General features: G+C 49.6%; 1 protein-coding gene across 1 annotated transcript in view; it reads left to right on the top strand.

The window, feature by feature from the left end:
• LDLRAD3 (low density lipoprotein receptor class A domain containing 3) overlaps window positions 1-12,717 on the top strand; it is a 188,711-nt gene that overhangs the window by 86,694 nt on the left and 89,300 nt on the right. The window lies entirely within an intron of this gene.

Below are 12,717 nucleotides of genomic sequence, written 5' to 3'. Positions count from 1 at the left end.
TCAAAGGACACATCAGAAGCTGAGGATCGATGTCTTGTCTTTCACATTAGCCCACAGCCACCAAGAGATGGTACCCAGGGGGTTACACGCGCCCTGTGACTGCTGTTGAAGGCACCCCGGAGACTCCGGATGCCTCGGTGAAAACCTTTCCCCAAGCGAAGTGTGTGGCGGGTTGAGAGCTGTTGTTCTGAGACAGCTGTTTTCCGTTCACCTCCTGACGGACAGAGAATGTTCTCTCGCTCAGCCTGTCAGAGCAGCCCGCCGGCCGCCGCCTCCTGCTCTGTGCGTTGACACTACCCAACCAAGGACTGCCTCTCAGTGCGAGTCCTGGAGTCCCGGGGGCATCACCACAGGTCATCCTCCCATCACAGGCCTCCCCCTGCTGCTCCTGGCAGGTGTTGTGATCACAGTGAATCTGAGCTCCAAGTTTTTCTGTGTGTGTGGACCGTCTGGGGAGGGGGGCGGTGCAGGTAAGGAGGACGGTCAGAGACACTTGTAGAATGCTGGTCAGAAACGAGCCTCCTCTTCTCGAGCCTGAAGGGAAAGAGGATGCACAGAAAGGAAGGTGTGTGGAGAAGAATCTCAAAGCTTGTCCGGGGCCCAGCGGGCGGGAGGAGGGTGAGTGCTCTGAAAAGTAAATCCTCCTTTGGGCGAAGGTCGTGACCCTCGTTGCCCCACAAGATGGAAAGTGAACTCAAGGGGGTTCTTCCTCACTCGTCTTTATTCAGACCTGAAAACTGTCTTTGACCCTCGCATCCCTTCCTCCCCCCTCCATTTTTTTTCTTTTTCACGTTTCCTCTCATTTCGTGGGAGTTGTGCCTTAGATCCCCTTTCATGGAGTGGGATGCTGCCTGGCTGAAGTGCTCCTTTGAAGGTGGAAACGGTCCTGTCCTCTCCGTGTCTGTCCCCACATCTGTTCTTAATCCCAGGACTCTGATCCACTGTCAGGGAGTTTTCCCTCCACGCAGCGACGAGCCTCCCGAGGCTAAGTTATCTGACCCACGTTTATTTATTATCTTCTCAGAGCTTTTCTTTCCTCCCAAGATGTGTCTGTTGAAGAATCAGTGGGGAATGGGTTTCCTGCTTATAGATTCTCTGGAATTTTCATATATATATATATATGCACACAAACACACAGTCATACGTATATATGTGTGAATTATAAATAGCCAAAATCCATAACCTAAAAAAGAACACCCTTTAGATCATAAGATAATTTTCTAATTCCAAACTTGCTAACTTCTTCTGCCGTTTTCCTGTCATCTTTAATAATAAAACTAGTTTAAAGGACAGTGGCAGGCCCTCTGAAGTCCCTTATTTATAGCGCCTTTTCCCCTAAAAGCCCAGCGACCATCACGGACTTGGCTCCCTTCGGTTCCCTCGGGGCTTTGGGGGAGTGAGGAGAAGAGTTCGTTGACTTACAGAGCCTCATAATATCATTGTCAGTCCATAAAAGTTTTCCTTGTAATAAAAAACCCATATCCGACACGTCTCTTTCCTTTATAAAGATGTCTGCTGGCTCTCAGGGTAAGTGTCCAAACCCCTGCCTGCCTCTCTGGCAGCCTCCCCTCCTGCCACACATTCTGCCTTCCAGTCGCCCTAACTTCTCCCAGATCTTCCCACAGCTCAGCTTTGGTTCACGTCCCTCATTTGCCTAGAAGAACCTTCCTTGTCCCTTTTCATCAACATACTCCTACTCACCTTTCATACCCAGCTGAAATAGCACCCCCTGTGCTGTGCTCCCTGGGTCCCCCAGCCTGGGTGTAGTTCTTTCTTTCTTTCTTTCTTTCTTTCTTTCTTTCTTTCTTTCTTTCTTTCCTTCCTTCCTTCCTTCCTTCCTTCCTTCCTTCCTTCCTTCCTTCCTTTTTAGTTTCTGGCCATCCCCCACAGATCCATTGAGCATCCACTGATGGGAAGAAACCTTTTGAAAATAATAGTAATAAATAATAACAGTAATAATAATAGCTAGTACTATGTAATAATACTGGGTAATGCTATAGAACTCTATTACATACTCCTATATTTTATAGCGTAATATCAAATAATAATAGCTTACATTTAATACATATAACAATAGCTAGTACAGTATTAATTGTCATAGCTAATACTGTGTTCCAGAAAAACACGAAGCAATTTTTATGTTGTCTGCTTTAATCCCCACCTCAATTCAGTCAGGTAGGTGCTGTTAATACTGCCCTTTCCTGATGAGGAAAACGAGGCACCGAGAGGTGAAGCAACTTAACCATAAACCGTAGCCAGTAAGTGGAGGAACCAGTATTTGAACCCAGGCAGGCTGACATGTAACCCTACATTCTTAACTCCTGTAATACAGGGATGAAAGGCAAATGTTTATGCAGCTCATATCACACTCATCACACCTCCTTGCAATAATCTGTTTATTACCTCTCTTTTTTCTTCTTCTTCTTCTTCTTCTTGACCGGGTGTTCCTTCGCTAGGGACCTCTTGCTAGCAGCAGTTATGTTTGAATGTTACATTCTCTTTGCAAACCCCCACACGTGGTCCTCTGTGTGGCTAAAGCATCTGAGAATTAACATTAACTGAACGAAGAACTGAATGAGTAAGGCCGTAGACTGTCTAAACATTCCACTGGACCCGCCTCATTTTCTCAGGGCGTCCGTAAGCGTGGAGAAGAGTAGTTACTAGGACCACAAACCACATTAGGGAGGGGAGGATGGTATCCCTTCCCTGCTAGATATCAAGCGTTATGCTGTTTTCTCTACATGCAGAATCCCATATTTTTCCCCCAACCACGGATGAGGTCTGTGCTCTCTTTATGCCCCCTTTCCAGATGGGGACACGGAGGCCAAGGAGGTTAAGTGACTTGTCCAAGGTCTCAGCTATTACGTGGCAGAACCAGGAGAGAAACCCAGATGCCTGGGAGCCCTGAGCCCTTCTGACCTCTTAGCCCCCAAGGCCATAGGCCTCCTATTCTAGTTATAGAAGAGGAAATGTTTAGAGAGAGTTTCTGTCTGAGAATCTTCGGGCAAAGCTGTTTCAACTCGATGTCTTCTTTTCTGTGTTTATAGTCCAGTTAGCTTATGGTCCTTTGCTGTCTCCGCTCCCCAGCGTGTATCTCTGAAAGCCAATATCGCATTTTAGGAACAAATAATACGTTGTGATAGCTGAGCAATAAAACGGGGAGCCCACACCAGCAGTCACGCAGAGTTGAACTGCTGGGACAAGCACAGGGCTTTTTTGATGGAGCCATAATGAATTGGGAAAGGCTTGAATTCCAGGTGTGGATTTCACTTGCTGGCTTTTTGTCATTTATTTGGGACCGAAATGGAAGACCTGGGTTTTTTCCCTCCTTTTAGAAAATCTGGGCATGCTGCTTTTTAGAAGTCTTATTTTTTATAAAGCCTATTTTTTGCTCTCAACATGAAGTCATTTTTTACTTTTAAAAGGAATCACAGTTTGACTTATAAAAATGAACCAGGTGACGGCCACATGTTGGCTATCATATTGGGGATTGTGTGCATGTTGATTCAAAGTATGTGACTTTTGATTTTTTTTTCTAATTTATACTGTAGTGCAGTACTTGTAATTCTCACATCTTTAGCGTGAGCTGAATTGCAACTAGCTCGTAGCACATTTCTCCTGAGAAATAGGGTTTTTACTAGTACTTTAACTTTTAATTAAAGAAAAGATCCTGGGTTATGTTTACTGGTATGAGAAGCAAATTCATAGTGGCCCCCTTTCAGTTCTCCCATTGACATATCGTCCCTGCCTCCGGCTTTGCACATGCTGTTCCCCTTCTTGGAACAGCCTTCACTCCACCATCCCACCAGCACTAAACGTCATCTGTGGCAAAGCTATCGCCTCTGTATCCTTATTCTTTGCAGGTATGACACAGTTTGTGAATTAATGATAGTCGAATGAAATGAATAACTCAATGAGTAAGGCCTCTGACTGTCTACTTATCACATTGGTTTCCTCCTTAGGTGCGTGTGTCTCCACTGAGGCTGGGTTTCCTCTGAGAATCATTTTCTGACCTCAGCCTCCGTTTGAGATTGGGTGTCCTCTAGCGCCCCCATGAGAGCACTCCCGGCACTGCATGCAGAGGCTCATTGACCTGTCTGTCCTACCCTGTGGGTTAGGGAGTGCTGTTCAATGGCCACACCACTGATTGCCTGATGATAGGAGGATGCTGGGGGATATTTTGTTATTGGCCAAGAGGGGGCAGTACAAACATTTTTGGTATCTGACCCTATTTTGTGTTGTGCACAGGTGAAGTGTTAATCCTTAAAAAATGGACAGAACTTGTTAAGAGTTTTTTACGTTCTTAAAGGGCCTTTTTGCCAGGACAGCAACTGTTTGAGCAGGAGCCCACAGCTTTTTGTGTAAAGCAGAATGATTCTGTTGCTCATGAATGCGGAAAGAGAGAGAACTGCTGAAATGGGGAAACATTTGCCTGGCTGGTGTGTCTTCGTGGTTGAGCATCGACCTGTGAACCAGGAGGTCAGGATTTGATTCCTGGTCAGGGCACAAGCCTGGGTTCCTCAGTAGGGGGCGTGCAGGAGGCAGCCAATCAATGATTCTCTCTCCTTCTCCCTTCCTCTCTCTGAAATCAATAAAAAAAATATATATTTTTTAAAAAGAAATGGGGAAACATTATAATGAGGCCTGTGGTTTCCTTGTGGGTGGGTGCTCCTCTCATGTAATTACACTATCTGGGGGTGATGATCAGAGTATGCCCCACATTGGCCTTGCAGCCAGAATTCTTGGAGTGGCCCTGGTCGGTGCAGTGGCACCCTCAGGGAAAAGACGGAGGGGTCATTTGCTCTCTGGACATAGACAGGTAGAATGCGAGCAGGGTGTTCACACGTTAGTGTTCATCAGAATCCTCTGGCTGCTCCATAAAAACGCAGAGTCCGCTGGGAGAGGCCCCGGGACTCACATTTTCACGAACATCCCTGGAGATTCGGCTGCAGGAGGCGCACGACCCCCTTCGTCATGGAACACTGCCGTGTAGGAAATCCTGGGGAAAGGTGGCCGAGGGGACAGCCCTTGGCGGGAGAGCCCGCCCTGTGTCAGAGCCTCAGATGGAGGGCAGAGCCGGCTGGGAAAGCCAGCCCCAGGAGCGTCACTTTGCAGGAGCCCGTGATGAGTGTCACCCGGGAAACCAGTTCCAGCAAGATGGATGCCGGCTCCCGGTGCACATTTAAGAAGATAAAAGAAGAGCCATGGTTTCCGTGTCCGCATAGGAATGTCCGCCACTCGGCAGAGTAATGAAATACACAGATGTTCAAATGGGGAGAGACAGAGATGGATGGAGAGCAGTGCGCAGCGGCTGCAGTGAAGGACCAACGTAACGTAAACGCAGGGGAACCGTGGGGTGTTCTCGGCCCGGGTGCTTCTAGGAATATGGTCACCAGCAGGGGAGGATCACCTCCTGGACAGTCCTGGCTGGAGGCTTCCCCGGAGCCCTCGGTGGCCAGAAGACGTACCAGTTCTTCAGGCAGGAGGCACTCGGTAGTCGAAAGGACGCCAAAATGCGAAATATGTATATCCTTTGACCTAGCAGTTAGACCTTCAAGAGTGGGGAACATGATACATGCGTCTAGATTAAGGTGACCAGACGTCCCGCTTTTGGCGGGACAGTCCCGATTTTTAACAATTTGTCCCGCGTCCCGTGGCGTTTTAAAAAAGTCCCGATTTTTGGAAAGAATGCACGACAAGCTAGGGAACTGCGGGAGAAGGCAGGAGAACGGGAAGGGAATATACGGTTTTCGGCGGCCCTGTGGCTATTTAGCCAGGATATGAGTTTTATATTATTTTTGTTAATTTTATAATGTTAAACTTTAATAATAACAAATAATTGTTGAGAACTGATTATCGAGAACTGCTTATCAAAGTTCGCATTGTTGATCAGTTGTTAGAATTCGACCACCATTGTTTGGACTTAATGAACAATGGCATTTTTTGGGGATTGGCAACGACGAAGACATTTTGTAACTGTCTCTCAGACGATACACATCGTACTGCGTGCTAGTAAGCTAGTTAAACAAGTGATGTCATTACAAATCAACTATTCAGATAATTTAGGTAAGTAATTTATTTATTTCATAAATACATAAATTTTCTTGAATTTAGCAGACAGTACTCGTATTATTTATATTTTATAGTGGCGGCAAAAAGTCTAGCGCCGGCCTTGAAAGTGACACTTATGACTTACGTTACGGCAAATTCATGACCTTTTAAACAACGACAGCAATCTACTAAAAAAAATTCACTCAAATGAGAAATATGCCAAAGAATAAAATAATACTATACATAATTTTTTATTTATTATATTTGTAAATTGTACTTATGTTGAAATTTAAAAAATATATTACAATACTGTTTTTGCGTTCTATGAAAATTTTTGTTGCTCCATATAGACCACATTTTTAATCAAGAACTCTCCCCCGCCCCCCAGTCAATGGTGTCCCGCTTTACCCATGTTAAAATCTGGTCACCTTAGTCTAGATGTGCTTCGTTTATTGAAAACACCCCAAATACCCACCCGTCATGGGACTTGTGGGTACACAGAGGCAGTAAAATTACTCGTAGCCGTCCAGAGTGATGGTGTGGATCTGCAGTGGCCACTAGAAAAACAGGTCACAGCGTAGTGGGTGACAAAAGCAGGGTTCGGAAGAGTGTAATATTTCACGGCGCCTTTAACCAGGTATCCTCTGATCTCGGTGTATTAATGCGGTCCGTCGTTATTGAGTCACTTACGTGCCAGGCGCTGGTCTGGGTCTGGGAGGCAGAGCCACGAGTCAGACAGTGGTCCTTCGCTAGGGACGGGCTTGGAACCGGCAGCATCCCCGTCGCCGGGGAGCGTGTTAGGGATGCGGGGTCCCAGGCTCCCCTCCAGACTCCCTGCATCTGAACGAGGTCCCAGGGCTCTCCGTCCGCACGGGTAGTTTGCAAGGCTCTGCTTCGGCAGCATGTTAACCAAAACGGCCACAGTGGCTTTCCCCGGGTGGCGGCAGTTTGGGGTCGTTTTCACATTTGCTGCTCTGTGTTTCTCTCTCGTTGGAACTTTTCACAGTGAGCAATGCCTTGCGTTGACAAAGCAAGGATGGTAATTATGCACAAGAGTCTAAGGCTCCTGCTTCTGGTTTCCTGGGCCGCCTCGGGCACAGGCTGGCAGCGTCCTGGTGCAGGGCGGGAGGTGGCCAACCACAGAGGCCCTGAGGAGAGGCCCTGCAGAGGGGTCTGTGGCTGGGGCTGTTGCCAGGGCCTGGGAGAGGCTGCGGGTCTGATGAGCTGAGTGCATGGCTGTTTCTGGCTGAACAGAGAGGCTCTGGCATTGCAGTTTCTGTGGGATGACCACGTGGGGACGGGGAGTCTGAGTAGCAGGTGTAGGGAGCAGGCCCGCCCTGCAGCGCCCGTCATCCGGGGCCAGCGGGCAGCCCCGAGCCCCTCTGAGCAGATCGGTAGCCACAGGCACGATGCCTGGTGAGCGTTTCTGTCCGGGGCTCAGAAAGGCCTGGCCCTGTGGCAGCGGGCCTGTCAGTCTCATGATTCCTGTTCTCGGGGCCTCTGCTGAAGGTGGTCCCCGATGTGGGCCTGGGCAGGGTGTGGCCCTCCAGCTCCGGGCCCCAAGCACGGTGTAGGCTCAGATCATGAGGACTGGGTTCCAGAGCAGTCTGACCCTGAATGGCCATGTGGCTTCGGGTACGTCCCCAGCTGCCTCCTTGGGCCTCAGTTTCCCCCATCTGTGAAATGTGAGAATTCGCTTTTGAATGAGCCTGTGCGGATTGCCTGCTGTGCTCCAGATGTTGGCATGTAAAGGGCAGGCCTTTGATCTGAGGGCATCACGCCCTGGCAGCGCTGGCATGTCTCCTGGTCCCCCCTAGCTCTGGCATGATCCCCAAACACCGGTCCAAGGGCCATGTCTTCCTGCACTGGGGATGCTAAAGCAGCCCTTCATTTAGGGCGAACAGCACGGATTGCACATGTGTTTGCTTATGTCCTTGCTGGTCAAATAAAAAGTCAGCAACCGTGTTCATCCTTTGTCCTCTCCCGTCTAGTTAAACTTTTTTGTTTTCATTTTACTGATCTGTGACATTCAGAACCGTAACAGCCAGGCTCTGAGGAGGGGAGGACTCTGGTCAGGAATGAACCAGCCGCGGGAGAACCCTGTCCCCTGTCTGGCTGGTGAAAGCTGCCGCCTTGCAAAGTGATGGGTTTGAATACGTGCTCAGTGGAATGGAGCCACCCGTTCTGCCTTTGTCAGTGCGATTTTAGACACAGGGTCCTTCTCCCGCCTTCTGCCAGGGCTGCTGAGGTTTGTGCTGAAGTCTCCCCTGCGTGGGAGTGGGGGCCCGACTTGGTCCCCTGGGCTCCACAGCGGGTCACGCAGGCGGGGAGCAGCCGACAGCTGCTGTCAGTGACGGGCTTCCCTCTGAGCCTCGGCCAGGCACTCGGCTGGCCGCCTGTGATCCGCCACGGAGGTCGCCTTAGCAGGCGTCTGATGATGGTGCAGATGTAAATCATAACGGGACAGGCTCCCTCCGACAGAGACAGCATCTGAGCATCCCCGCCAAGGCAGGAAGTCTCATGACTAATTCCCGAAGACGGTGCAGGGCCAGGGCCAAAGAGCTGGTTAATTGAATGGTAGCTAATTCATTTACAATTACTCATATTCTCACTCTCCTTTCTCTCTCTATCTTACAGAGTCTAGTCCTTTGGAGCTGGGCTGGGCCTTAAGAAATCTGTAAGGAGGCAGATGAGGCAAGAGCAGAGTTTGAGCTTTGACTCTGTTTATTAGCAGGTTCAAGCCACTTCACTTCTGGACCTCAGTTTTCTTATCTGTAAAATGGGCTTTTGTGAGGAGTCAAGGAGATGATGTCTGTAAAATAAGGAGCGCAGTGCTCAGCCCATACTGAGCATTCTGTAAATGCTACCTATTATCACCCAAACCCATTCTCTCCTTTAACGGGTTCATTTGTGTGTTCAGCAGGTATTTATTAGACATCCAAATGCAGGCACTGTATAGTGCAGCTCCTTCAAAAGTGGCAAATGCAAGTATTCCAGTGAGTGTATGTTCATCGCCAAACAGCCCCACGCAAAATCCGTGACATTTTGCTATAAAGAAAGGAAAGCAGAATAAGAGCTAGAGTGACTGTGGGTGGGAGGTGCGGTGTCTCCTGTAAACAGTACAGTGGTTAAAGAGACCTAAATAAACAGGAGTGAGCTATGCCAACTCCTGGGAGAAAGGCATTCCAGGCAGAGGGAATGGCAGGTGCAAAGGTCCTGAGGTAGAACTATGCCTCATGGGCTGGAGAAGGAAGCCAGGAGGCCTTCATCCCTCCCTTCCTTCCATATCTGTCATCTATATCTATCTATCTATCTGTCTGTCTGTCTGTCCGTCCGTCCGTCCGTCCGTCCGTCCGTCCGTCTGTCTATCTATCTATCATCTATCCATTTATCTCCTTCCTTCCTTCCTTCCTTCCTTCCTTCCTTCCTTCCTTCCTTTCTTCTTTCCTTCCTTCCTTCCTTCCTTCCTTCCTTCCTTCCTTCCTTCCTTCCTTCCTTCCTTCCTTCCATCATCTATCCAAACCTTGAGTTCGTTCTGATGCCTTCAAATCCAGTCCAAAGCCTCAGGGCTCATTTCGGCCTTCCCACGCCTCATTTGTAACCTCTCCCTCTGATAGTAGAAAACCTTGCTCTTGCTGCATTTGTTCCACCTGGTACACACAAAAGCTCCTTTCAGAATTGCTCACCCGTACCCTGTGACAAATAGATACAACCGGCATACCCTATTTGTGTACAATTCTTTTTCTCTTTAGCCTTAGCGTCCAGTCAGAATAATGATTCCGTAGTTACTCCGTCTAGTTCTTTTCTTCCTCCCCCCTTTCAGTGTGATGTTGTTATTCATCTGTAATATAGTTGGGCATTTGTTGCTGTTTATAGTGCACAGGCGTGCGCGTGCGCGCGCACACACACACACACACACACACTCACACTCACACTCTCATGGTTGATTTTAATTGTTTGCTTTTGGGGTAGGTGAGATACCACCATGGTTCCAAGAGTCGGAGTTGTACGGATAGACTCAGAGGAGTGTGCAGCCTTCTTGTCCCAGCCAGCTCATTCCATTCCCATCTCCCATCCTTCCCACCCACCCTCTGTAGGTAACCAGTGTTTTTAGTTTCTGGTTTATCCTTCCCGTGTTTCTTTCTCACAGACGAGGCGGTACACATATATTTTCTTACATCCCCTTCTCTTGCTATGTGGAGGGTGGAAGTACTGTAGGTGTTCTTTCACAAATTGCTTTTGCACTTACTAATCTCTCCTGGTGATCACTTCACCTCAGTTCATAGAGAGTTTTCATAAGGAGCTTTGTTAACTGGTAATCAGAAAAAAAGTTATCCAGCAGCCCAGATATCAATTTTAGATTTCTATAAGATGTTGATTGATGATAAATAGCATAAGCATTATCATCAATTGAGCATCTACTGTGTGCCATGCTCTGTACTAAGCATTTCATATACATTACTAGAGGCTTGGTGCACGAAATTTGCACTCGGGGTGGGGAGGGGGTTGGGTCCCTCAGCCGGCCTGCACCCTCTCTGATCGGGACCCCTCAGGGGATGTTCGACTGCTGGTTTAGGCCCGATCCTGCAACCGACAGTCAGACATCCCTCTTGCAATCCGGGATCGCTGGCTCCTAACCGCTCACCTGCCTGCCTGCCTGCCTGCCTGATCACCCCTAACTGCTCTCCCCTGCTGGCCTGATCACCCCTAACTGCTCCCCTGCCAGCCTGATTGCCCCTAACTGCTCCCCTGCCAGCCTGATCGCCCCTAACTGCTCCCCTGCCAGCCTAATCGCCCCTAACTGCTCTCCCCTGCCGGCCTGATCTCCCCTAACTGCCTCTGCCTTGGCCCCTGCCACTGTGACTTTGTCCGAAAGCATGTCCAGAAGATGTCGGTCTAATTAGCATATTACCCTTTTATTAGTATAGATCGAATTGACTCCTTCCTAGAGCTCTATGAGGTAGGTGTTAGCTGCAGTTTATTGAGGAAACAGAGGCTCGGTGATATTTGGAAATGTGCCCCAGGCCATTAAAAGTGGAGCCACAATTTGAACTCTGTCCCAAGTTTGTGCTTTGTGAAGGGCACACCAGCACTGACAGAAGTTCCAGGTACAACAGAGCCATATCCCAGGCCTTCAAACCCTTTTGATTGTGGATCAGCTGCTGCTAACAGTGGCATGTGGCTGATGGCGGGAACATGAACGCAATTTATTGCCTGTTTGTTCCAGAGAAACGGCTCTTCCATTTTGAGGATCATGACTCCTGCCTCTAAGACCGGCGATGAGAGGGATGCTTGGTGGGATCAGCTACCTGGGATGCAGTAATAGATCCCATCTCACACCTCGTTAATCGCCGGGCCAAGCAGCCAGCGCCGTTAACGGGAAAGCACATTACACCACAGGGCCGTGTGGTTAGCGGGACACTCCATCAAGCCCAAGTCACAGCCGCTTCTCTTAAAACTGTTTGTGCGGCAGAAGTGGAAGAAGTATTTCTTTGAGCAGGAGTCTGGCTTCTGTTTCGAGAAGTGACAGCCTCTGGCAGAGGGGCAACGCGGCAGAGCTGGTTGGGAGCATGGCTTCCAGGTCTGAGTGTCCGGCCCTTACGCCAGGGCCAGGATTTCTAACTGTGTGACCTTGGGCAAGTCACGTCACCTCTCCGAGCACATGTGGGATATGGGGATGAGAACCAGACCCATCTTTGTCCTGGGTCCCCGAGACTGCCCCGAGGTCCAGTGATGTGCTGGGCGGAGTCACAGAACTCAGCCTATCATTGGTTACAGCACAGGAGAGAGGTGAACGGAGTGAGGGCCAGAGGAAGCCAAGTTCAGACTTCGTCTCCCAGGGGCGTCACCGCAGGATGCACGTAACCCCCCAGTGACACGTCGTGGCCGTGCGTGTAACATTTTCTGCTGGGGAAGCGCGATAGAGACTCGGTGCCCGGGGCTTTTCCTGGGAGCTGGCCACACAGACACCCTCTCCCAAACTCTCAGAGTAAAAGCAGGTGTTCCGCATTCACTGCACTGTTGCATATATAGTCTGGGCCAGTGGTCGGCAAACTCATTAGTCCGCAGAGCCAAATACCAACAGCACAACGATGGAAATTTCTTTTGAGAGCCAAAATTTTTAAACTTCGACTTCTTCTAACGCCACTTCTTCAACATAGACTCGCCCAGGCCGTGGTATTTTGTGGAAGAGCCACACTCAAGGGGCCAAAGAGCCGCATATGGCTTGCGAGCCGAGGTTTGCCGACCATGGGTCTGGGCACATCGAGCCACTATTGTGAGAGAATGGAGCGAGCCCTGCCAAAATCCAGGTTCCCAGATGCCAGCCGAGCCAGGGCCACGCTTGCCAGCCAGCCTTTCTGAGGACAGCAGCGTCGGGCCTGCTGAGTTAACCCCTTCCTCGAACCCTACCATGGGTGGCTGCTGGGTGGGTTAAGAGATGATCCGCGTGGAGGGTTGGCCGCTCCGTCTAGTGTCAAAAGCACCCAGTGAATGTAGGCGATTCCTGCGACAGCCAGGGGATGGATCTGGAATGGCTCATTAGCACCTTGAGAACAAGCCCCATCCATCATCCATCTCCTCACCCGTTGCGTCCCGTGCGGCACACGCTGAGGGACTCCAGCCGCTCCCTTCCCGGAGGGTGATGCCCGTGGGCTTCCAGTCTGG

Source organism: Eptesicus fuscus, chromosome 13 (genome assembly GCF_027574615.1).
Source record: "Eptesicus fuscus isolate TK198812 chromosome 13, DD_ASM_mEF_20220401, whole genome shotgun sequence".
Lineage (NCBI taxonomy): Eukaryota > Metazoa > Chordata > Mammalia > Chiroptera > Vespertilionidae > Eptesicus > Eptesicus fuscus.
This window is presented reverse-complemented; position numbering and strand designations above follow the sequence as displayed.